We start from the raw sequence: 26,580 nt of genomic DNA on the forward strand, positions 1-26,580 counted from the left end.
GAACACGACCACACCTCTGCTCAAGCAATAGGTGGTGGGATCGAATTCTGCCCCCTTAATATAATTCATCCTTTTTCTTTTTTCTTTCGCCTTATTAACTATCATAGGCTTGGATGGACCCGAGCCTTACCACACCGGAGCTTGAGCTTGACTTGAGCCGAGCTCGGGTCTTTTGCATTTAAAATGAGCGAAGATTGTCAAGCTGAGGCTTGGGCTCGGCTCGGCTCTTATGCATCCCTAGACATTACAACTGATGGCACATTGTTCTGTTTGTTAAACTTTTTTATTGCTTCAATCTTCCGGGGTATGTTTGGTTGCACTCACTTATCCAAAAAGAATGGAGAACTTGGGTTTGTGTAATTCTCTTATATCAGCCGATAATGCCAGGAAATTTGTGTTTGGTTTACAAGAATAATAATATCCATCATTTTCTTAATTCTACAAATTCCATGATCAACACCTCCTTTTAGTGCAAGGATGTCCATAAAAAGGAAAATAAGAGTATCATCGTCGTCATTTTTCTAGAAATTCCAGGATTGACAGTTTTTTGGATAACTGGGGAAAGGTCACCTTCCTCGCCGAGCTCATTGGTGTAAAACCCCGGGTCCCCTTTGCCCCCTTCATGGAGTGTTCACTCAGTTTTGGGTCACCGCAAAGAACACACGCACTATTAATTTGAACTCGCGACTTCTCGCCAACATGGAGACTTTCAAGAGCCGTACCTACCACCCACCAGCAGAGCATTACTTGCATGTATGCCACTATAGTAAGACTTGTCGTTTTTTTATGACAAGGAACCGCGCTGAAGCAAGAAAAACCTCAGGTGGGGCCTCACGACCATCCTACTTTATGTGGCCCAGCTTTAAAAAGCTATTGACACACCCATGCGCCAACTAGATTTGATCTGGTGTCTTTATCTTTACGCCTTCACAACTACCCCGCTGACCATGCAGGCGACTCTTTGGTGGTGTCTTGTCAAATGATTTTCACATAACCAATGTTATACTTTTTTTTTTTTTTTTGATATTTACATGGTGAAACCATCCCCAAGATCAAAGACTTAGCCGTGGGACACTGAGTGTTCACTCACTTTTGGCTCACGCCAAATAACATGCGTCTATTAATTTGAACTCATGACTTCTCGCCAACATCGTGACTTTCAAGAGCCACACTTACTACCTACCAGCTGAGCGTTACTTGCATGTCTACTACTATAGGAAGACTCGCCACTATTGATCAAGAAATAACGGCAAAATTTTTATTTCCACTAATTGATAGGTAATAGCATAGACATAAATATATCTCCATTATTACTATACTACAGTCATGAATGTTGTCACTATAGTTCGGTGATATTGAAGACTCGCCTTTCCCTTGCACACATTTCATCGTTAAAGACTTATGTATAATGGCAAGATTTTTTTGGTCGTTAGATATTACGTTAAAACACATTAATTAACAGATATATTTAACAACAATAAAATCTCGTTGTTATTGATCATTTACAACGAGAACTGGCTCTCGTTGTTATAGGGTTACTATATAATAGCAAGATTTTTCTAACCGTTAGATGTTGCATTAAAACACATTAACAAATGTATTTAACGGCCAGAAGATCTCGTCATTATTGATCAATAACAATGAGATCTGGCTCTCGTTATTATAGGGTTATTATATAACGGTGACAGTTATGTTGCTATTATAGAGTGAGGTCAAAGACTCCATTTGACCAACATTTGATAGAATTTTTCAAAGAGGAGCCTCGACGGAGCGGCCTCACTCTCATTCTCTTTTTCTTTCTCTTGTCCCTCTCCATCACGATGACAAATATCATGCAATTTATGAAAATCTCACCGAAAAATGCAAGAAAAAGTCCAAAAGTTTTAAACGACTAAATATCGCAAGATTTCGTAAATCTCGTGATATATCGCCAACAGTTTTGTATCGCTTTTTGCATTTTTTTTCCTTTTTTACGGTTCTTTCAAAAAGCAAAAAATAAGTATTATTCATTTTGCTTTACCGAAGGATTAAGGTTGAAACCCTACAGACTGCCGAGCTTCTCTGTAAGCGTTGACTGCAAGCAATGAGCGGACACCGCAGACCAGACCACTGCATATCTTTCTCTCCATCTCTCTCTCCCCCTCTCTTTCTCACTCCCTCTTCCCTTCTCCTCTTCACAAGTAAATAAATGTTCAAATTTTTTATATTTTCGTCTACTACTTGATCTTCCTTTGGTGAATAGAGTAAAACAGATCGCCAAATATATCAGTAGATCATCTTTGTACTTTTAGAGGTGTCATATGAGGGTAAGTTTTTTATTCTCTAAGTTTTTTTTATATAGTATAATGCTAAATATCAAACGTATAATGCTAAATATATCTGATCTAATAGATTCTTAATTTGTTATTTACAGACTAAAATAGATGAACAGAAACCGACAACAAATGCGTTCTACAAAGAGACACATACCTATTCAGATCACATAACATTCATTTGCAGCGAAGCAGAAGACACCTATGTATGTAATTCACACTTTGTAGTGCTACATTCATTTATTCTATTTTATACATTATCATAAGTTACTGATAACCAATTATTAATGACGTGCACACGAAACTGTAATCTATAGAGATTGAAAATTCAATATCTTCTTTACAAGGAGGCACATCGATGATGCAATGAAACATCTTTGCCAAGGTCCTCATGGAGAGGTATGGATATGTGAGAGAAATATGCATATTTTTCTCTCTATTCAAACCATCTTACTCCAGCCAAGCCTGAATTGCACAACTATATTTTCAATTGAACATGACACAGATGGAGCTCCAATAATTAAGAGAGAAAATAGAGCAACAACAAGAAGCAACTAGACAAGAAATTAAGAGAGATAGAAGAAACTAGACAAAAAATGGAGAGAGAGAGAGAAGCAACTAGCCAGAAGCTTAGAGAAGAAATATAAGCCTTCATGGATGCACATAGATAGAACTCTATATCCTAGATTTTCAAACTCTTTGCTACAATTGTTTTGCTTAATATTTTGATTTCTAAACTCTTTGCTACAATTTCTATAATTAAAATTTGATTTATGTGAGTATTAGAAGTGTATATGTTTGTTGCAGGCTTTGAGAGAATTTAAGGGGTTTGTATTTGAAGTGTGTTTGTTGTAGGCATGAAGAGGATGTAGTGGGTTTGTATTTGAAGTGTGTTCATTGTAGGCTTGAAGATGATGTAGCGAGTTTGTATTTGAAGTGTATTTGTTGTAGACACGTAGAGGATATAGGGAATTATATTTTTGAAGTGTATATTTATATTATACTTAGAGTTTTTATTGAATGTATGTTTGAAGTGTATGTCAATAGTTTAAAGTGTATTGAATGTTTGAGGATGTATGTTTGAAGTTGAATATTTGAGGATATATGTTTGAAGTTGAATATTTGAGGATGGAATGTTTGAAGTGTATATTTGAAGTTGAATGTTTGAGGATATATGTTTTAAGTATATTTGACATTTTGCTGAATGTATGTTTCAGTTGCAAGTTTTTTAATGTAATTTTTTTAAACTAATTTTTATTTTTCAATTTGTAAATTTATAGCTTATAACAATGACATTCTTTTCTCGCCGTTATAGCCATCCTACAATGATCAATTAATTCTCCCTATCATAACATACAACAATAAGTTAGTGCTCGTTGTTATAGGCTAACAACGAGATATGAATGTTATAACCTATAAGTAGCCTATAACGGTGAGCCAGATATCTCACTGTTAGAGGGTATCTCGTATTTATAGTTACATTACTGTTATTAGTTTTTTCAATTACGACCAATAATCTCAATGGTGTTGGGTCACCTTTAACGATAACCTATAAATGTCATCATTATTGGTTAACAAAGGTTATTTCTTTACAGGTGAGAAATAGAGCAATAGCAGTGAAAAAAATCACCATTATTGACCCTCACTCTTATAGTGACTTGTCATTTTTTTTTTATGACAAGGAAACCCTTGCAAGCAAGAAAAACCTCAGGTGAGGCCCCACAACCACCTTACTTTATGTAACTCACCTCTAAAAACTATGGACACACTTGTGTGCCAGCTGGATGCTCTCACAACAAACTCTGCCGACCATGCTAGCAACACTATGGTGGTGTCTTGTCAAATGGTGGTGTCTCTTTTTTTTTATATGAAGAAACCATCCCAAAATCAGAGACCTACCCACACTGGCTTTACCTGCCGTAACTACGGTTGATGTCCTAACAACTTAACAATTCATGGGTTTACCCCTTGCCCCCATAGATGGTTTGCGCTAGAGGTGACATCCATGAGATTTGAACCTAAACCACCCGACTAGATACCTGGGTCCCATCCCACTAGGCTAAACCCCTTTGGAACAGATAGCCAATGTTATCTAAAAACCATTTGACAAGGTATCTGCCCTTCTACCAGATACGTTGACGTTTATCATTGGCAGTTAGAGTCGGTTTTGGACTATTATAAGAGAAACCAAAATGGTCAAAGGCTCTTTTTAAGTTAAATACAAACAGTCTCTCTTGCTCTCTCAATTTTGCGTTACGTTTCATTGTGCTAGAACCATCGTTTGATTGGATCTTGGACTTGGACTTAGAGCTGCATTTTGATCAAACAGGATAGGTGTGGCATATCTGGATCACAAGGGCCCAGTTCAGATCATGCGAGGCCAGATAAGCCCGGACTTACACAGGTCTGTCTTTTAGTAGGTAGTCGGCACGGCCAGGCCCGGCCAGGCACGTTTAGAGCTCTGCCCGTTTACTAACAGGCCGGGCTTTGGCCTGGTTCTTAATGGGCTTGAGTTTGAAGAGCAGCCCATGACCCAACTCATTGTTCCAATGGGCCAATGTGAAGCATGCCTGGCCCAGCCCAAACCCAACTAATTAGTACATAGGTAAATAATAAATAATTAATCGGTTTTCATGTACCCAACTAATTATCTTTTTAGTTTTCATAAAATTAATGCAACTAATTAGGTAAATAATAATAGTTACCAAGTTATTATATAATTAATTAATTTTTAATTTTTATATTATTATTAATTAATAAATAACTCAGGTCCATCAGGCTGACCTTGTAGCTCTCAAGCCAACCCGAACCCGGTGCATGTATTTAATGGGCTGGGTTTTGACCTGGTAGCTAATGGGCTCGAGCCTAAAACCTTGACATTGGGTCAGCTTGGCCCATCGGGCCGCCCGGCCCGGCCCGTTGCCCACCCCTAGCCCTAAGTGTGAATTTGAAATTTGTGGATCTCTGAGGAGATAAGCGGACACACATGTGTGTTCGGATTGGGATGTTGAAAAGCTCATACCAGATTGTTTTTTTTACATGTAAACGGATTTGGATATTCATTCAACAAAATTTCAAAATTATATTTGTATTCAATTGTAACATGATATGATTTTAGTTTACCAAAACCCCAAGGCTATGTTTGAGAGCCAGAGATTGGAGGATAATTAATTAGAATTTAATGAGAGTTTAATTAATACCACCTACCCCACAATTAATCTCCATTTGGGATATGAGAAGGGTGTCGACAGTGTAGATGAGCCATTTTCAACTACACCCTTACAATAATAATGTAGTTGACAACTCTAGCCTCATCACCAATTTTCTCTCCACTCGCCTGAATGATATATAGCAGAATTAAATGGCATTTTGTTTTCATAACAGTTCGGAGGAATTAAGGCTCCCTCTACCATGCATGTATTCAACCGCCCATATACCAGTGGGGTTCGAACTTGCAACATCCCATCACAAGGTGACTTGCAAGATGGGGTTAGGAAGACCCCTTACCAGTTACACAATGATACCATTGGGATTCAAACTTGCAACATCCCAACATAAGGTGACGTGCACTAGCTGCTTCCACAAGAGTGACTTTTTTTTTTATAAATTCAAGCTGGGGTTGGGCAGACGCCTACCAGTTATAAACTATACCATTGGGTTTTGAACCTGCAACGTCCCAACACAAGATGACGTGCACTAGCTGCTCTTACCAGACAAGGGGAGGCCCCGTTGGTGTGACTTGCACAACAGCCCCTGTTAGTGGATTAAATGACACTTTAATTTCAGCATCTAAAGATGATAAAGGTATACAGCTAATCCTCCAACCTTCCACCCACATGCCAGAGAATCTTTGTGTAAAGCAGAGTTGTGTTGGCGTGTGCATTGCAATTTCACCTTCTCTTTTTATTCAACGGCTGTTGGGGAACAAGGATCCGATCTGAAGCAGGATGGGTTCCATCATACATTCAATCCTAGCCATCCAATCAATGGCTTGATGGTTCTGCTGAATGGTTAGGATTGAATGTACGATGAAACCCATCATATTTCAAATGATGGGATCCGTTTCCATTGTTGCGGGGTTGGTATCCCTCAGCCACTTTCCCAAGAATATGAAGTTGGAGTTGACCTTCATTTCTTACTGGTTAACAATGCATGCATGAATTCTCTCCTTTGTTGACTTTGTTCTAACCTGTATTCTTTAGACTTCAGGAGTTTGAAACCCACGGGTTCATCCTTTGCCGCAAGACACATTTACTTCAGGAGGCGAACCTTTCGTATGGAAGACACGTTCTTCAAAAAGCTCTCACTTTCAGACTGGGAAAAAAAGCTTTTTAGGAGATGTTTTCGTGGAAAATGTTGTGTTTCGTACGAAACAGCGTCGCCCGCTATATGGGAGCTTGTTTTGCCCACATTGTGGCAAGGCCCATTTTTCGTACGAAAATTGGATGTTCTCTCGCCATTTTCCGTGAAAGAAATGGGCCCTGATTATTATTGTTCTTTTTTTTACCTTTAGTTTCAAGGTTTGATGATGAGTACCTATTTCAATGGCGAGGTGCATGCACATGCATGTGGGTTGTGGTCCTTTGTGGATGCTTGTTTTTATTGATTTTTTTTTTTTAAGTCAAGCTGCGTTAGGCAGACCCCAACAATTATTATTCAACGTACCATTGGGTTTTGAACCTGCAATGTCCCACGATAAGGAGACGTGCACTGACAGCTCATACCAACTACATGGAGACCCCGTTGGTAAGAAAGTTCATTTTTGTGGCTTGCCCTAGTTAACAACTTGGTTAAGTGAGACCTATTTCTAGAGTCGGATTTGGATCAAGTATTTTGGATTGGAAATCATTATCCAGCTTGTGGTTGGAATATCTTGGATCGGTCTCAGATCCGCTATGAGTGTGCAAATTAGAGGTTATTTTCAAGCCTGTTGATGGACTTGACCTAAGGCACTAGTGTTAGTTTTACCAAGTCAAGCAGGTAGCCTAGCACCCCCAGTTCAATTGATTCACCTTGGAGTGTCTTGGTAAATGTGGAGGTTGGATCAGGTACACTGTGCAATTTTAATGTGCCGCTGCACCCAAGCACCTACCATCTTTATGATACATGATGCAACTTGGAAAAATGACCCCTTGATCCATGATAGTGTTCTTGTTTTTTATGGAGACAAGGCAAGGATACAAGGATAGCTTATCTGCTCTCTTATTTAATTATTAGGCCCTCCTCGTGATTTGATTGGATCGGTATAGAGTCTAGATCTGAAGGAAGCTTCGAGCTAGCAATAGACATGTACTCTAGTCTAAACTCGATGAAAGTGAAAGAATCAAACATAAGGTTCTTAGCCTTCTACGGTTGGGCTAAACTTGTTTGGGGTGCAGACCCCTATTAGAAACGATGAAGTGGTCTAAGGATAACCGTAGTGAAGGTTATGGGAAAAAGTCTATAGAAACGAGAAAATCAAGAAAAGATTTCAGTTCATATCTGATATGGATTAAACAAAAAGCTTGATAATCACATAGGAACATGTGTCAAGGTTATGATAGGCTATTATAGGTTAAAAAATAATATAATAGGTCATTGAAAGGTTAGAAAGGTCAAATAATGAAAACAATGATTTTCAAGTTAATTAGGTAAATATAGTTTTGATGCTAAAGCTATGAAAAACATTTTAACTGGTTACAAGTCTAAGAACCTAATATCAAAGGTTTAAAGGGTTGAGTACCTAAGTTAGACTTTAGAGAGAGAGCGGTACAACATAACCATAAATACAGAGGCTTTTAAATAGTTTTTTTGAGCAATGTAGCTTTCCCAAATCTCTAAAAGAAACTCGTGAAGGATTTGCACCTATTGCGTAAGCTGGATCTACCACCACACATGTCATGCCAGGTGAGACCAAATGAAGAGAAGAAGACACTAGAGAAGTAGAGATGTTCAAGAGGGCATCAGAGGTAGGGACACCAGAGAGATAGAAGGAGAAAGAGAGGGGAACAACTAGGCCTTTTCAAAAAACTCAATGCATTAATCAATGTCTCATATGGTTATCCATGACCTCTTTATATAGATGAAGCTTGGGTTGAGTTCTACTTATATAAAAAAACCAACTAGACTAAGATTCTTTCTTAGAAGACTCTTTAAAAGAACAAACTAAGTAAAAGACTATCACATAATTAATTAACTAACCTAATTAACTATAATTAATCTTCTAGAATTAGAGAACATCTCCTAAGACTCTTTAGCATGGCACGCCCCTAGGTGGACCCACTCCTTAATTGGTTTGGCCTCTAGGCTTGACACATGTCATGTTTTTTCTATTATTGACTGAGACTCTAGATCTTTGTTTATCAACTGTTAGGAAAGCCATGTCAGTTATCACATTACTCTCTTGAGTCCCACATAGGCTTGGACGACTTTCAATGCCTATAGGGAGAGGCGTGTGGATCCTAAAACTCAGATATACACCTTCTTTTAGAATTTGGGTTGTAAGAGTAATACAACCCGTTTATATGAGAGCATTTGAGCCCCACAACCACAAAATGCATGCCCCACTCATAAAGTTGTCATGTGATTGGTTTATGTCACATAGACAGGCAATTAAACAAGACCTAGGTCGTGGGTAGGAAATAAGAATATATATTAGTACATGGAAGCCTACATTGTTTCATATTGGTCCACTATGCAAAAGAAATTTAATATAGGACTTTATATTTAAATTGATGCAAATTTAAAAAAAAACTAGATATCCAAATAGAATGTTATGAGTTAATAAAATATAGAACTTAGTATATGTCTTATATTAATAATTAAAGTAACAAATTTACATTTAATTTCAGCATGTACACCTTTCACTCTCTCTCTCTCTTTCTATATATATATATATATATATATATATATGAAAAGTGGTAGGTGCTTAATTTCAATAGTGTTTAATGAAATGTACGCACGCTAAACATTCATCTCATGCACATGCGTAGTATTTTTTTTTGGAAAAAAGTTGTTTAGCATCGATTTTGAAGTGCTGCTAAAGTGTTTAGTAGGGTGATGTAGACCCAACAAAGGAAGACCCAAATCTAAATCTAGTGGTCCAAGTACTTGATGTGGACCCTAATATGTTAGATCTAGATCTAAACTCAAAGCTTTAAGTAATTGAAATCGCGAGACCCACCCCTGGGTGCCACCTCATTAACCCAATATCAAAGACCAAGTGAGACTCACCTGTGGAATGCCCCCTATTTCTAGAGGTCAAGAGTAGTGGAACCCACCCTTTGGGTGCCTTTGCCTATTTTTGGACTTTAGAAAACTCGTGTAGCCATCTTAAAGACACTAAAAATGGTCAAGAGGGAGTTCAAGGACTAGACCTATTTTTGGTGTAAAGACCATATTTTAGGATTGGTCCAAATAAGCTTACCCAAAAGTAGCCTAGGTCTCAAGGTTTAACTAGAATTAGGTCTTTTCTAAGTTAATATTTCTTGTAAATTATGTGCACTTTAAGAGCTAGGCCTATATATATAGTCTCATTGTGTATGGGATAAAGTATGTTGAATGAAATTGAATATTGACACCCTCTCAAAATCGTATGTTGAATGAAATTGAATATTAACACTCTCTCAAAATCATCTCTCTCTCTCTCTTTTCTAATGAGTCTCTAAATCCTAACTTGTCTTTCTCTCTAAGGGCTAGTGTCCCTTCTCATGTTTGAGTGTATTGGCCCTTGTGGTTTGACTCACTTCAATAGACCAAGTTGTTGCCTAGTCTACACTTGGTTAAGTGTGATCAACTTCAATATTATGACAGTCATGACCCTCTCAAGTCCAACTCGTGGAACCTAGGCCTTCTTCAATCGAACAAACTCTGTAGCAGAAACTCACTCACTTTACCAAACCTCTGTAAGTCATTAAAATCATTCCCTTAGCCAATCCTAAGCTAAAACCTCACCTAAATCAAATTTTGCCCAAAATCAATTTCTTTGACAGAACCAATTTTTTTCATCAAACTTTGCATTGTCACCCAACCCAAACCATAGAGCCTTTGAGTATTAAATTTTGACCAAAATTTCCTTAGGATATCTACTTTCAGCCATCCAAAATTCATAATTTTATGATTTCTTAAATTTTGATAAATTGATTTTTCAATCTAGATCTTCGTGAACCAAAACCTAGTATGTCTGCATAAAACCCTAAAAAGCTGCTACTTGCCTAAGTCGTATCTCTATGTTCTTTTGTCACATGACCCTCAAATTTTACCCTAACCTAGGATAAGGTGTCTAAAACTATCTCTTAAAATTTGGGATTTTTCTATGATGTTGTTTCTACTTTAACCTGTCAGAAAATAGAACTCTACCTACCTGAATTTGACTTTAACCTAATCCTTGACATAACCGAACCCACCTAACTCATAAAACCTAACTCTAACCCCAAGAATGCATCAAGTGGTATCCGTGCAAATGATCTGCATTCCTCTATTTTTTTTAAATGAATTTCAACTACAAAAATGCCAAGCTTGTATGTGTGAAAAATCACATGTTCGGGCTCATGGTTAGTTTTCAACAAATATCGGACCTAATGCAACAAATTCAAGTGAGTGTCCAAGATATGCAATAACAACTTTGAACCACTACCAAAGGTGGTGATAGTCTCAAAAAGCATGTTGATTCTCTAAGATATGAATTGACTACGTTGTTGCAGCTAGGGGTGGCAAAACCTGACACAACCCGCCAACCCAACTCTTAGGCAGGTTCAGGTTGGGCTTAAACTAACCCGTTTAAAATACGGGTCAACCCACCTAACCCGTTTATTAAACGGGTCGGGTTCGTGTTAGGGGTATGCCAACCCGCCAACCCGTTTACCCGACCCAACCCATTTATTAAACGGGTTGGTCGGTCGTGTCGGGTTACCCATTTAATAAACGGGTTGGGTTCGTGTTTGCCACAGCCGACCCGTTTAATAAACGGGTCGGGTTTGGGTTGAGGTATGCTGACCCACCAACACGACCGGATTGCCACCCCTAGTTGCAGACCATCAATGAGAGTACTCTTGTCGTTGTTCTCAATGTTGAGACGACTCTCGAAGGACTGATCGAGAAAGTGCAGACGAACAAAGAGACTAAAGAAGCTCCCATCCTTCCTTTTTTCTCTCTCTTAAAGAACCCTCACTGATGTTCTTGGATTCAAGTGAGAGGAAGTGATGGGCTTTGTAGTCAAACCAATGGACTACATAGCTCCTAACGAAGTGATGCAAAATGAAATATAAAACCTTGAAGACAAATTTCTCCAAGTGTCGAGCAATTTCTTGAACCTCCCACTATGTGCTAAATCATTGTGCTCGTGCTTGTGTGACCCATTGATTGTGTATGGTTCATACTCCTTTGATAAACACCTTCGTTGTAAGGAGAGATCACAATACGAGTTGTCCCTTGCTCATTATATACTGAAACTAAAGCCCATTTATATGACAGATGATGAGGGAGGCAAAAATGCCTACTCACTCGCATGCAAGAGAGTTCTTCCTGCTGAGCACCGAGAGGAATAAGCTCTGCATATGGGCCAAGCTATTTATGCTATCAAAGATGGTCGTCCCACCCTTCATGGACCTTGAGTTGGACATGTTTCTAGCTGCATTAAGGTCACTCTTTCTCAACATAACCAACTGCAACAAAATCAAGTTATGCAAAGAATCCAAGGTGTCATACACTACAAGAAAACCATGGATTAGCGACGACTTATATCCATTGCTAATCCGTCGCTAAACTGTTTAGCGACAGCTTAGCGACGGATTAGCGATGGATATAGGCCATCGCAATTTTTTGCTCGCTAATTAGCAAAAAAACTTATCTGTCGTTAATTTCGTCACTAATTTGCGACAGATTAACGTCAGACATTATCTGTCGCTAAATTTTTTAAAAAAAAAATAAAAAAAAATTGATCCCTGTCGGGCGGTATTCCGGCAGCACTAAGCCGGACTTATAGCGCACCCGACAGGCATTGCATGCACATAATGATCGCTCTGCCTCATCGCCGGACTTGTATCGTCCTCCGTAAACCGGTGCTCTCCGACATCGCCGTCCTCCGTGAACCGGTGTCATCGTCCTCCGTGAACCGGCGTCGCCGTCCTCCATGAATCGGCACCGTCATCTTTCGTGAACCAGCGTCGCCGTCATCCTCCGTGGACCGGCGTCGTCGTCCTCCGTGAACCGGTGCCGACCTCCTCCAGTGATCGCTGACCGTCCTCCGCCGTCGCCGTCCTCCGTGAACCGACGTTGTCGTCCTCTGTGAACCGGCGTCGACGTCATCCAGCGATCGCCGACCGTCCTCCGGCGTCACCGTCCTCCGTAAATCGGCGTTGTCGTCCTTCGTGAACCGGCACCGACGTCCTCCAGCGATCGCCGACTGTCCTTCGGCGTCGCCGTCCTCCACTCTCATGTGCATGCTCTCCAACGCGCTCTCCGACGTCGCTTGGTTTAAATCGAGCGCGATCGATTTAAATTTCGAACGGGGAGAGAGGGAAAATTTCGCGCTCGGTTTAAATCGAAAATTAGCGAGAGAATTTTTCTGTCACTAATCTGTTGCTAATTAGCGACAGATTAGCGACGGAAAAATTCCCTCGCTAAAATATTTTTCTTGTATTGAGAATTAGCGACAAAATAATTGTTGTCGTTAATTCGTCGCTAATTAGCGACGGATTAGCGATGAAACAACTTTCATCGCTAATCCGTCGCTACTTAGCGACGAATTCATTAAGAAAGTTTTCTCTAGCTAATCTGTCGCTAATTTGCGACAGAAAAAATCCGTCGTAAATTTACTTCGCTAATTAACATTTTTCTTGTAGTGATAGGCCTATTTCCTTCAATAGGCCAGCGCGACGCGATGGTCATTCCTCACCATCATAAGCCTACTTATTGCTCGCTTGCCAATCACGGAAGCTTGTAATCAGAGTGCAAGAGAGCAAGAGAGAATAGAGGGAGAAGAATTGCAATCACACAAAGCAATCACAATGAGGGTGAACAAAAGAAAGCTCAATGCATTTGATTCATTTTACAATTTTAGCTTGTAGGCCTCTTACAGTTCAAGTATATGGGCTGCCCCTTCAGGGTATTAATTCACCTAAACCGGGCAGCTTACATCAGACTCAACAAAAGCAAAACAGACTCTAGACATAACTTTACAATGTAAGTCACAAGCTCAGGACCTGGCGACACTATCTTTTGGGTGCCTAGTTCGTCGTCAAGATGAACAATGTTGCTACGAGCTATTTTCAAACACAGAAGAAGTTGATGCCAAAGCAAGCTATGTACCAGATGTTTTTAGCTGAGTTCGACTTTGCCTTAGAGTACAAGGTTGTGAAGACCAATATAGTTGCGGACGCCTTGAGTCGTAGGGCTAAACTAACTGTTGCGCGTGTGAAGCCTTCCGAAGTGCATTTGGAGGGCGCTTTGCCTAGCCACATCCGCGAAGGTACGCAACAAGATCTAACAGTGCAATACCTTGTTTCTCTAGGGCAGACAGGAAAGACACAGTGATTTTGGCTACAGAACAGTCTCCTTGTGACAAAAGGAGGATACATCTTTATGCCGCAGTGGGGAAGCCTCCATCGAGAATTGCTTAAGGAGTATCATGATACATTATGGGCCAACCATCATGGTCAGAAGCGAAGGAGCGAACCTTAACACTCCTTGAGAGCGGCTACTATTGGTCGCAGGTGAGAGACGACGTGGAGGGGTATGTGCGAACATGCATCATTTGCCAGCAAGATAAGGGGATCAACCAGAAGACTGTCAGCCTTCTTGAACCTCTACTGATTCCAGAACATCCTTGGGAAAGCATCTTCATGGGTTTCATTATTAATTTGTCGAAGGTAGATGGCACCAATTCAATCCTAGTGGTGGTTAATCATTTCTCAAAGTATGTCACCTTCATCCCAACTTCTAAGGAGTGCCCTGCAGAGTTGTTTGTAAAGCATATGGTGAAACACTAAGGCATACCAAAGAGCATTATGAGTGATCGTGATGATCGCTTCACAAGCAAGTTCTGACGTGAGGTTTTTCAGCTACTTGGCTCTGATTTATTGTTTTCAACAAACTTTCATCTGCAAATAGAGCGTATCAACGAGATACTTGAGCAGTTGCTTAGGCACTTTGTTAGTGCCAATAAAAAAATTGGGTAAAGCTCGTTGACGTGGCACAATTCTGTTACAATCTGCAGAAGAGTGAGTCTTCAAGCCACAACCCGTTTGAAATAGCCACAGGGCAGCAACCGTTGACCCCGCACACTCTTGCCGCGCAAGAAAAGGGAAGGCCATCATTTTCCTATCAGTTTGTTCGAGACTGACACAGGCAGAATGAGTTGGCGAAGACATTCCTACACAAGGCGACAAAGAGAATAAAGAATTGGGCGGACAAACATCGTTGGCCTGCTGAGTTTCAAGTTGGGGACCAAGTGTTGGTGGAGCTTTATCCTGGTCGCACATGCATCTTTCATGGGTGGCACCACAGACTGATCAGAAAGTATAAATGACCATTCACCATCATAAAGAAGGTGGGCAAACAGGCATACAAGTTGGACTTGCCTTCAGATTTCAAGGTGCGCCCGGTGTTTCACGTGTGCAACCTCAAACAATTTCATATAGATGACGGAGATCCAGGACGTAGCGTGCCTCAATGCGCTATGTAGAGCGCCCCGGCAACACAATGGGTTGAGAAGAACCTCAGTCAGATCCTTCACCACAAGGTCAACTACTTGGGCAAAGCGAAGAAATACTTAGTGCAGTGGGAAGAAACAACAAAACCTACGTGGGAGCTAGCTTTCTGGATGAACAACCACTACCCGACTGAAGTCAGGGCTTACCATGAAACAGATGACGCCGAGGACGTCACATGATTTGAAGGAAGGAACATGTTTCCTTGTGACTTACATTATAAAGTTGCGTCTAGAGTCTGTTTTACTTTTGTTGAGTCTGATGTAAGCTGTCGGATTCAGGTGAATTAATATTTCGAAGGGGCAACCCGTATACTTGAACTCTAAGAGTCCTACGGGATAAAATTGTAAATGAATCAAATGTGTTGAGCTTTCTTTTGTTCACCTTCGTTGTGATTGTAATTATTCTTCCTCTATTTTCTCTTGCTCTCTGATTACAAGTTTCCGCGACTAGAAAAAGAGTGATAAATAGACTTGCGGTGGTGAGGAAGGACCGTCGCGCCGCGCTGGCCTATTGAAGAAAATAAGTCCATGACACAAGAAATGTTTTGGTTAAAAGTGGGTTTGAACCTTGGGATGTTACCATGTTAAATGCCTCATGTTGGCACGACATTGGAATGATTACATGAAGTAGCCTCTGGTCATATTGGTCGGATCAATGCTGATCACACTTGGCATGAATTAAAATACTTTGTTGTACTCGATCCTTCATGATCGAGATAATACATTCAGCAGTGGTGTTGATGCTGAGCTCATGACACTGATCCTTAGGGTCGGCCCTGGACGAGATAGGGATGAACCCTTCCGCATAAGGAATACAAGTGGTCGGTTAGAATGCCGCTTTGCGATATGGCGGTTCAGAAGTTGCGGGTGCAGTTCAAGAACCCTGGTGTCTCTACAATTTATCCTCAAGTTGCAGACCTATTGTCAACACTGTCTCTCACTTACTGAGAGAGTGTTGCTCGCCGGATAACTAATGTTGTGTGTGAGGCGTAACCCATGACAAGACCATGCTATCGTATGTTCACCAAAACATGGCCTGAGCGTTCTCGACACTTGATTTGAAGTATTGATCGTGATGACCTCCCTGATAATGGAACCTACCATTTTACTGCCATGAAACTAAAGGATCTCAAGCCAAAAACCTTGGTTGAGTGTTTGATTTCTGACTTTAGAAGGGACCAGAAGGCCGTTGTGCATCCCCACAGCTAGTTGGTTATCACCATCAAAGGAGTTATAAGATTGTGTATGGAATTCAATTACCGTTACATATACTCCGTAAAGCAGCAGAAAATAAGACCATTGTTGGTACTATCCAGAATGATTGTTGTTGTTGTTACCCTTGCTGCTTCCCACACTCATGAGAAGAGAACGTTGTTCGTTGGCAATCTATGCATCATATTTAACACTTGCAACAATATGTGATTGGTGATCACAACGAAGAGTATGGAATACATGCCTGCTTATTTGTCGCGCATTGCCTCCCTGAATGGTGTCTGCTGGACCATTTATTGCCTTTGTTCCCTTCGATGACAACCTCCTTATTCAAAACATTTCATCGAAGGACAAGGTTTTGGATTCTGGTGAAAATTTGATCGTATTGGATGAAGAAGGTGACTCTGATCACAAGGATATGGATGCCATTGTGTTCAGTGGCCAACGACAAGCATATACTCTTTCGGGTGAAATAACAAAAATGTTGTACCCTCATCAACGTGAAGGCCTGAATTGGTCGAGGGGTCACCTAGTAGTCCAATTGGAGCCAAGGAGCTCAACCACTGTCAAGCCGATGAGTGTAATGTGGAAGCTTTGAAAACCAACTGGGGTACTCGTGGTATGAGCATTTTGACTAAGTGCAACAGTTAAGAAGGTGGTGATGAGTAGAAGGATCCACCTTGGCTTCACTCCCTCGCTTGGGCGATCACATATCGAGGCATGAGTTTGTATCTCAATGAAAATATACAGTCGAACTATGAATATGTAGCTGTTCATAAATCCACTTAGCTTAAATTCGTGCAATTCTCAAGGGAGGATGCAGACCTAGCTGAGAAAGACCTAGATCTGAATCCATTGGTCAAAGCACTCGATAAGGACCCTAGTATGGCAGATCCATATACCAAGTGAGACCCACCTATGGAATGCCCCCTCTTATTTTTGGAGGTCAATACCTAGTGGGACCCACCTATTTTTGGACTCCAGGAAACTCATGTAGCCCTCTTAAAAGCTCTATCTAAAAATAGTCATGAGGGAGTCCAAGGGCTAAACCTATATTTGGTGTGAAGACCTTATTTTAGGGTTGATCTAAATAGGCTTATCCAAAATTAGCCTAAGCTCTCAAGACTTAACTAGAATTAGGTCTTTATTAAGTTAATATTGCTTATAAATTGTATAGGGTTTAAAAGCCCTCCCTAAGCCTATATATAGGGCCTCATGAATATGTTGAATGAAATTGAATCTTAAATCTTCAATCTGGGTCTCTTGAACCAAAAACCCAGTCTCCCTGTAAAAAACCTTAAAAATTTCGCCACTAGTCCAAGTCATATTTCTCTATCCATGTGTCGCCTGGCCCTCAATCCCAAACCTAGTCCAAAGTGTCTAAAACCATTCTTTAATATTTGAGATTTTTCTATGTTATCGTTTGAGCGTACTTAAATTTTTATCGAAACTTGTTTGAAAAACATAACTCTGCCTACCTGAAATTGACCAATCTAAACCTTGACCTAACCGAGCCCATCTAAGCACATAAAACCTAACCCCAAACCCAAGAACCCATTATGGGGCATGCTCAATATTAATATTTTGAGTTTTAGCGGTGTTTTCAACCGCCGCTAAAGGTCCCAACCAAACTAGGATCTTTAGTTGTGCTTCAAAATCACTGCTAAAAGTGTTTTTTCATGTTTTGCACAAAAAAAAAAACTGAGCGTCCAGCATGGGTGCGTTTTCATTAAGCACGGATGGGTTAAGCACCTACCATGCAATATATATAGCTTATGCCTTAACAAGTTCATGAATTTGCAAGCCAAATAATTTTTAGCTTAGTGCTCAAAAAAATATGAGTGTTATTTTATAAAATATTTTCTTATCCAAAAAAAACTTTTATAAATAATGAAAATGTAAAGATATTCATGTTTTTGAAGTTCAAGACTAACGTCCCGTTTACATTTTTATCTTCATTCTGTTTCTCATTGAAATTTTTATCCTTTTCTGTTTTTTTTAATGTCACACTCAGCAAGTCAACACAATGAAGTCATGATGCATGGCTTAGGTTGTGATGCCCAAATTTTAGATTTGGGGCTTGGGCGTGAGCATGCACGCCATGTGTGCTCACCCCCCCCCCCCCCCCCCCCACACACACACACACACATATATATATATATATAGCGATTCTATATGAGTTGCTAGAATATGAGAACTAATGTGTGAATCACAATTTTTATGAATTTTTTATTCTTTTCTCTTGAATCTAATGTAATCTAGATACTTGGTTTCTTAAGAACACCCTCTTGAATCATCCTATTTTGATGCATAAATGAGATTTTTTGAAGACTTTAAAATCAATGGCTCATATTCTTCATAAATATTCAAGCTTGATTCCTAGCAAATTCATCTTGCCAATCACATCCACATAGCCACATAGTTGGATTTGCAAGAAAAGTATTGCAATCGCCATACTTTTAGTTCTCATATATATATATATATATATATATATATATATATATATATATATATATATATATATATATATACACACGTGGCGTCTGTAACATACCCATTTGTCTATCAATTATTTAATTTGCAATAGGAACAAAAGTTAATGCATCTTTGGTGTCGCCCCCAAAAGTTGGTGAAACACTGTAGAGAAGATAAGCTAGAGGTATTATAAAATACTCATACACCCCTTGACAATGCAGTTCAACAAAATGCCAAAATTCTAAGAATATGCTTGTGGGAGATGTCCTTTTGCGTGAGTGGAATTTTTCATCAGGTCCGTTACTCAAGAAGCTGTGTGGAAATTTCCATGGGTGACTTTTGGAGCTTACCCAGTCCTTCTTGAGGTTGTTTCGAATACTCCAAACCATGATGACATTGACTTGCAGTGGGGTGAGTAATTTCTTTTACTATTATAAATATTTAAGCCAAAATATGGTTGCAAGGAAACGCGTAAAATTGTGACATGACATGTCTGGGAAAGGTGTGTGTGTGTACACTTTTTTTTTTTAAATTCATGAGCGTGGTGTGCCCATTCAATGTCAGCAGTTTTTTTTAATTTATAAACGCGAAGAAACTGTACCCAGCACAAAGACTTGTCATACCTGTGGTCATCGTGCCTGCAGCGAAAAACTTTGAGGCTAGTATCCTGTCCATGGGCTATGCATTGGCTTGAGCAGAGGGGCGATGCTCAAGAGAATCAAACAAGGCCCCATCCCACTACGCCAACCCCTCTTGGGACTCATTTTCAGCAGTTTATTTCATAATTTTTAAATTCTGGCACTACAAATATGTCTTACATGGTCAATTTGGTGGGAATCGGTGGATCGTCCTGTTCTAACATGTAAGCACGATTTTTTTAAATTGAAAAATCAATAAAACATAATATTTTAAATACTAAAACCACTTGAGTCTATTTGATGAAGTACAAATCCCAATCCAAACAAATATTGCAAAGTTTCATTATCATGATCAAGACCCAATTCAACTCTCAAGTTAATGGAATTCGATCTGAAAATGGAATTGAGTTTTCTTATCATGATGTGCAATTATTCTTGAATCGAAATGGGATATCTCACCAACATAGTTGTGTTGCAACCCTGCAACAAAACATGGTCGTTGAACGAAAACTTAGGCATTTACTTAAAGTTGTGGGGCGTTACGCTTTCAAGCAATTTTACTTATTAAATTTTGGGGAGAGTGTGTTCTTACTACTACTTATTTGATAAATCGTACTCCTATCATCATTTTGAGAGAAAAATTTGAGAAAAAAACTCATGAAATGCTCATTAACATCAAACTCACTTATAAGCACTTAAAGGTTTTTGGATGTCTTTGCTTCATCTATAACATTCACTATAAGCACAAATTTAATTCTTGTGCTCGTAGATGTGTATTTGTGGGCTATTCTTTTGCTAAAAAGGGATACAAATGTATTGATCTTGAAACTAAATACATCTTTGTTAGTCGAGATGTGATATTGTATGAAACTATGTTTTCCTTCAAAAATCAGATGAACAAATCGATTCATGACATTGTTTTATCTTTACCCATAAATGAAGGACAAAAATTGAATCCTCTTGAAATGGCCAAACCCATTGATGATGACTAACCTCAATCCAATGAGACACCTATTCGTGGTTATGTGATTAATGATCCTATTAGATCACAAATCCCGTTCGAGCCTAATTCAAACCAAATTCATCATAAGTCAACCTCTACCAAATTCATCATAAGTCAACCTCTGATGAAGCTGATCTTAGGCGATCCAGTCGAGTTAAAGCCTGACTTTCTTATTTAGATTATTATCAATGTAATCATGTTTCTCTCTATGCACAATAATCATCAACTTCTAAGTTGAAGAAAATTGTGCATCCTCTTGTTCAATTTCTTTCATTTTCTCAAATTTTCACCACCCCATCAAGGTTTTCTTGTCTCGATATCCTTACATTATGAGCCAAGGGATTACCATATGGCCATGAGAATTGAAGAAAATATGTAGAAGTTGAGTTCAAAGCTCTTGAGGCAAACAAAACTTGGACACTTCTCGATCTCCTTCATTCGTTCTTTCTTTCTCTTTCAGCTTTATGAAACTTTCTTTGAACAACGAGTGCTAACTTGCCTTTGAAAAAAGGCCATCAGATCAAAGTGGGTATTCAAAATTAAGTTTCACTGTGATGAAATTATAGAGCGGTGCAAAGCAAGGCTCGTTGCTAAAGAATATAATCAACAAGAAGGGGTTGATTATCATGACACCTTCGCTCCTGTGGTGAAATTGGTTACAATGCAGTGTTTGCTTTATGTTGCCGCTAAATCTTATTGATCTTTACATCAACTGGATGTAAATAATGCATTTCTCCACGAAGATCTTGATAAGGAGATATATATGAAATTCCACCAGGCTTCTCACATGAGGGCGAGACACATGTATGTCGATTAAATAAGTTCGTCTATGGACTTAAGCAAGCATCCAGACAATGGTTTGCTAAATTCTCAAATGCTCTCAAACAAGATGACAAAATAAACATACATTTGTTCTCGTGTACATTGATGATCTCATCATAACGGGAAATGATGATAAAGTCATACAAAAACTCAAAATTTTTATTGATTATCATTTTTATATTAAAGATTTGAGAAAACTGAAGTACTTTATGAAAATTAAAGTCACACGGTCCAAGTCGGGTATTTTCCTAAATCAACAAAAATACACCCTAGAGTTTTTAAAAGACGATGGATACCTTTGATCCAAACCTAGCTGCATACTGATGGAGCAGCATCTTAAGTTGGATCATACTGGGAAAATTCTGAAAGATTCAACTGCCTACCGGCATCTCATAGGGTGACTCATTTATTTAACTATAACACACCCTAACATTACTTATGCAGTGCACATTCTGACTCAATTTGTGCAAGAACCTAGACAACCACATTGGGAGGCTGCTATGAAGTTACTCATGTATTTGAAAGGGACGTCAAGGCAAGGAATTATTCTAAGTTCAGAAGCAAATATGCAATTATCTTGCTATGTTGATTTTGATTGGGCTAGTTGTCACTTTATCCAGAGATCTACCACCGGTTACTGCATGTTGTTTGGTGATAATTTCATCTCGTGGAAGACAAAGAAACAACCTACAGGATTGAAATCCTCTGCAGAGTCAAAATATCGTGCCACAAGTGAAATTGCATGGCTAAGATACCTTCTTAATGATCTTGGATGCCTCCAAAATCAATGGGCTTACTTATGTTGTGACAATCAATCGACATGGTATATAGCCGCAAACGCAGTGCTCCGTGGACACACTAAGAATATTGAGCTTGGTTGTAACTTTATAAGAGAAAAGTTACGACAAGGGGGGATTGTTTCTAAGTTCGTCCTGAGCAAACAACAACGAGCATATATCTTCACCAAAGCTTTAAATCGGGACCAACTTAGAACATGATCAATCCTCATGTGCCAGCTTAAGGGGGAGTGTTTAATTATTCAGTATTCTAAGAAGATATGCATTGCTCTCTTTCCTCTAAAAATCTAAAATATCAAATTTATTGAAGATCAAATGTTTGTGATACGTGATAAATCAATCTGTTGCAGATCAAATGTCCGTGATAGATCAAATCTGTATCCTATATTCAAGGAAGGCAGTTCCTTGAATATAGGACTCTCTTTTGTAAAGTATTTATCGTCATTTATTACTAAATAGTTTGTTTGTTTGTTTGTTTGAAAAGTTATCAGATCCTAAATTTGTGGAACCATAGCCATATTTGTTTCTTTCTGTTTGTATTATAACTTATATATCGAATACACTGAAAGTATTCTGTCCATGAATCCATCTTCTATCATAGCCAAAGGGGTCTACTTTGAATGTTATAGATAAGTAGGGATGTAAACAGTCCTAATTTCTGTTGGATGTAGCCAAATACCAATGCTGACTAATCAGATATTGGCTAATAGGACTTGGATTCAGATGAGAATCTGAAAAAATACATGTAATAGGATTTGGATATCTTTCGGAATTGGTTGGAAAATCCTAAACCAAATCCTCCGATTACTACTCGGATTCAGTTTTCCCAAACAAATCTGACTAATTTGAAAAATACAAAGAAAGCCCACAGAGTTTTACGCTGTCAGGATAGTGACTATAAGTAGAGTCCAGATCGAGTGCAATCACATGATACAAAATTTGTGCATTAAGCATCTGATTGCCCTACAATTGCAGACGAATCAAGTAATTAATGCACAAATATTTGTGTAATCATATTGCACCTTTAAGTATGGCAGACAGAGCCAGCACAGCTAGGTCTGTGATCTTGGAGGTGAGTTTTTCATATAAATATTCAAATGAGTCCAACTAGGTGAATCGAATAGAATTTTTTGTGAATCAACAACTTTTTACCATAAGATGACTCGTGTCATTAAATGATAAAAACTATTAAAAATATTAAACACATTTTTTTAACCTCTTAAAAATATTAAAAGACATGAATTGAAAGAACACTTGAATCGACCCTTTACTGAATCGGACCAATTTTAACAACATTGCTTCCAAGCCATTTCCTTCAATTTAGTTGATTTTTTAATAAGTGGACAATATAACTTACTCTCTTTGACTTTTCTTTTTATTTTTTTTAATGATCAAGCATGAAAATATCATAAATACACACATTCCTTCATATAAGGTAGGTTTGGTCGTTGTTTGTATTTTTTGGCATTTGATGAACCTATATCAAAGTCACTCTCATGATGTATCATCATACTCCGTAATTATTTACCATTCTTTGATATGCATTTTGATTTATTATTGGATTTTCAAATCATCATATGACCACAAGGATTACAGGTGAATATCTTGGATTCTAAGCAATCCAAGATCCAAACAAAGACCCAAAACAAGAAGAAACATACAAATTCAAAGTGTAAATCTAAAGGGAAATGATAGTGCCCCAATGTGAGGAAGCTAAGACCATATCCATATATTAGTCCTTCCTTATTAATAGATAGGACTGCTAGTTGGGGGTGGGCATCGGGCCGGCCGTTAGAAAAACCCTGGCCCACGTCCCGCCCATTAGGCCTCGGGCCAGGCCCATTATATAATATATAATACATATTATATTATATATAATATACTGTATATCATTTACATAATATAATATATTATATATTGTGTATATTATGTTATATATATAATATATATACACGGGCCGAGCCGGACCGTGTCAGCCTGGTTCCGGACGAGATTGGGCCTAATTTATAGGCCCGATGCCCACCCTACTGCTTAGTTGTCATTGGCAAATACAGTTTGTTGTTAATTATTAACGATGAAAAAGTTGTAGTGACCCTCTTGCCATGGTGTAATCACTATATGGAGTTATCGACCAATCAAATAAAAGTTAGTGTTCACAATATGTGCAGCGGCACGTGACGTAGCACGTCTGACAGCCACCCATCTTGGCATTTCTCGAGATGGGTGTGGTCTCCATCTCGAGAAATATTGAGATGGGTGGCTGTCAAAGGCCTGCATCATGCAAAGCCGCTGCATAAAAAATGCCTTCTAAAAGTTATGACCATAGTGACAAACGTTTAAAATAACAAAATAACTGCAGCTGAATTCTTGTGAGAAATTGAAAATTTTAATGTGTCATGTTTCTATCAACAAAAAATTTAAATAAAAATAATAAAATATATTTGTAATTAAATGAAAATTTAAAAATATGTAGCAAAATAAATGCACCCTTTTAACAAAAATATCAGACAAAAAACGTAAACACTGTGACAAAATCATGATACTAATTATGCTCTAAAGTAAGCATTGTATTATTTTGAAATTACTTTGCATTTAAAATGTGACTTGAATATCACATTTGTTCATGATATTTGTCAAAATATGAATCGTGTTCTTAAACACCATGCACCAAGAATTTTGAATAAAAAAAAATTATTTTCAGTAAATAACTAAAAACATCTCACTAATATCTGTTCCTTGAAAGTGCTTTTTAGTATATGGTTGTGATGTGCCAATGTGAATCATAGATCGTTTCATAACCCTAGAAATCAACGTGACATATTGCATCTACAGCTAGATATTATGCAAAAGATTTAAAAAAAAAGAAAGGGAGAGAGAAAAATGGGGATAATTGTCACAACAATCTCAAAGGAGCTTTAAAAAGAATAATATGTGAGAAGCTAATAGGCAAACTCCTAGCAAAGCTGGAAACATGGAATGGTCATGGCTGTTTGAATCATCTTTACCTGGTCAGTTTTAATTTCCTTTCCGTTATATTGGATTAAGTTGTTTCTGTCTTCCCTCAGTGACTATTCAAAAAATGGAGAAAATTATTTCATAATTTTCTGTGGCATGATGATGAGTCCCACAAACACCCACATCTCATTAAATGGGACCAAGCATGCAAGCCCACATTAGAAGGGTGTTTTGAGATCAAAAGCATTGAGGATTCCAACAAAGCTGTGCACTTTCCAAATTAGCTTGAAAGTTTTTTCAAAAACAAGTTACCCCATGAGAGGGTGTTATGTGTTCTCCCGGAACACAAATTCGCGTGTTCCGGTGTGTATGGAGGAATATCTTGGGACCCACGATAATTCATATGTTAATGTTGCCCACGATGACTTTATAATAAAGTAACATATAAAGAAGGTAGATATGCTTTTGACGGAAATGTCCTCCTGTAAGATAGATATGCGTTGGACAAAAATATCCTCCCACTCCTCGTTAATAGATTTGCATGTTTCGCCTTTATTTTTAGCTTGTGTTACAACAAATGATCGCCTTCTTGTTTCTGCATGATGAGTTGTGGAGTCTGATTTATAGTTTTTTCTCTTACAGAAGGGGGGGAGGGGGGTTCCCCCTGGCGCGGGTTCTGATCTGCGGTCAGCGGGCGGGGGTCAAAAGGGGTACTCTTGACGGGTCTCTGGGGGGCAGCACCCTCCAGAACAAATTTTTCTTGGACCCGACTTGTTTAGGTTTAGGGTTGTTGCATTTGCCTTGTATAAATTCTTTATTTTCTTTCTCTCTTATAACTGTTGAAAAGAACAATAAGATTTCTCTCTAGGAGACCGTGGTTTTTTTTACTCTCTTTCTAGTTTAAGGGGAGGTTTTTTCTACGTAAATCTGTGTGTCTCTCTTCTTTGTGGTTTGATTGTTTTTGTTTCTTTATTTTTTTGCTTGAGCATTTCCTAACACTGCCTTGTATAGAAATCAGATAAGAGAGTAACGATTTACAGTAGAAATCAGATAAGAGAGTAGTGATTTACAGTAGAAATCAAACCAGAGAGTAGCGATTTACAGTACAAATCAGATCAGAGAGTAGCGATTTACAGTAGAAATTAGTTAAGAGAGTAGCAATTTACAGTAGAAATTTGATTTGTATTATAAATTGTTACTCTCTGATTTGATTTCTATTGTAAATCGATACTCTCTGATCTGATTTTTACTGTAAATCTCTACTCTCTGATTTGATTTCTACTGTAAATTGCTACTCTCTTATCTGATTTCTACTATAAATAACTACTCTTTTATCTGATTTCTACTGTAAATCATTACTCTTTTATCTGATTTCTACTGTAAATCGCTACTCTCTTATCTGATTTCTACTATAAATCACTACTCTCTGATCTGATTTCTATTATAAATTGTTAATCTCTGATTTAATTTATACTGTAAATCACTACTCTGTGATCTGATTTCTACTGTAAATCGCTACTCTCTGATCTTATTTTTATTGTAAATCGCTACTCTCTTATCTGACTTATACTGTAAATCACTACTATCTTATCTGATTTCTACTATAAATCACTACTCTACTTAGTTCGACACTGTCACCATTATCTCTGTTGTAAATCGCTCTTCTCTGTCTACTCAG

Source organism: Nuphar pumila, chromosome 7 (genome assembly GCF_984573655.1).
Source record: "Nuphar pumila chromosome 7, dmNupPumi1.hap1.1, whole genome shotgun sequence".
NCBI lineage: Eukaryota > Viridiplantae > Streptophyta > Magnoliopsida > Nymphaeales > Nymphaeaceae > Nuphar > Nuphar pumila.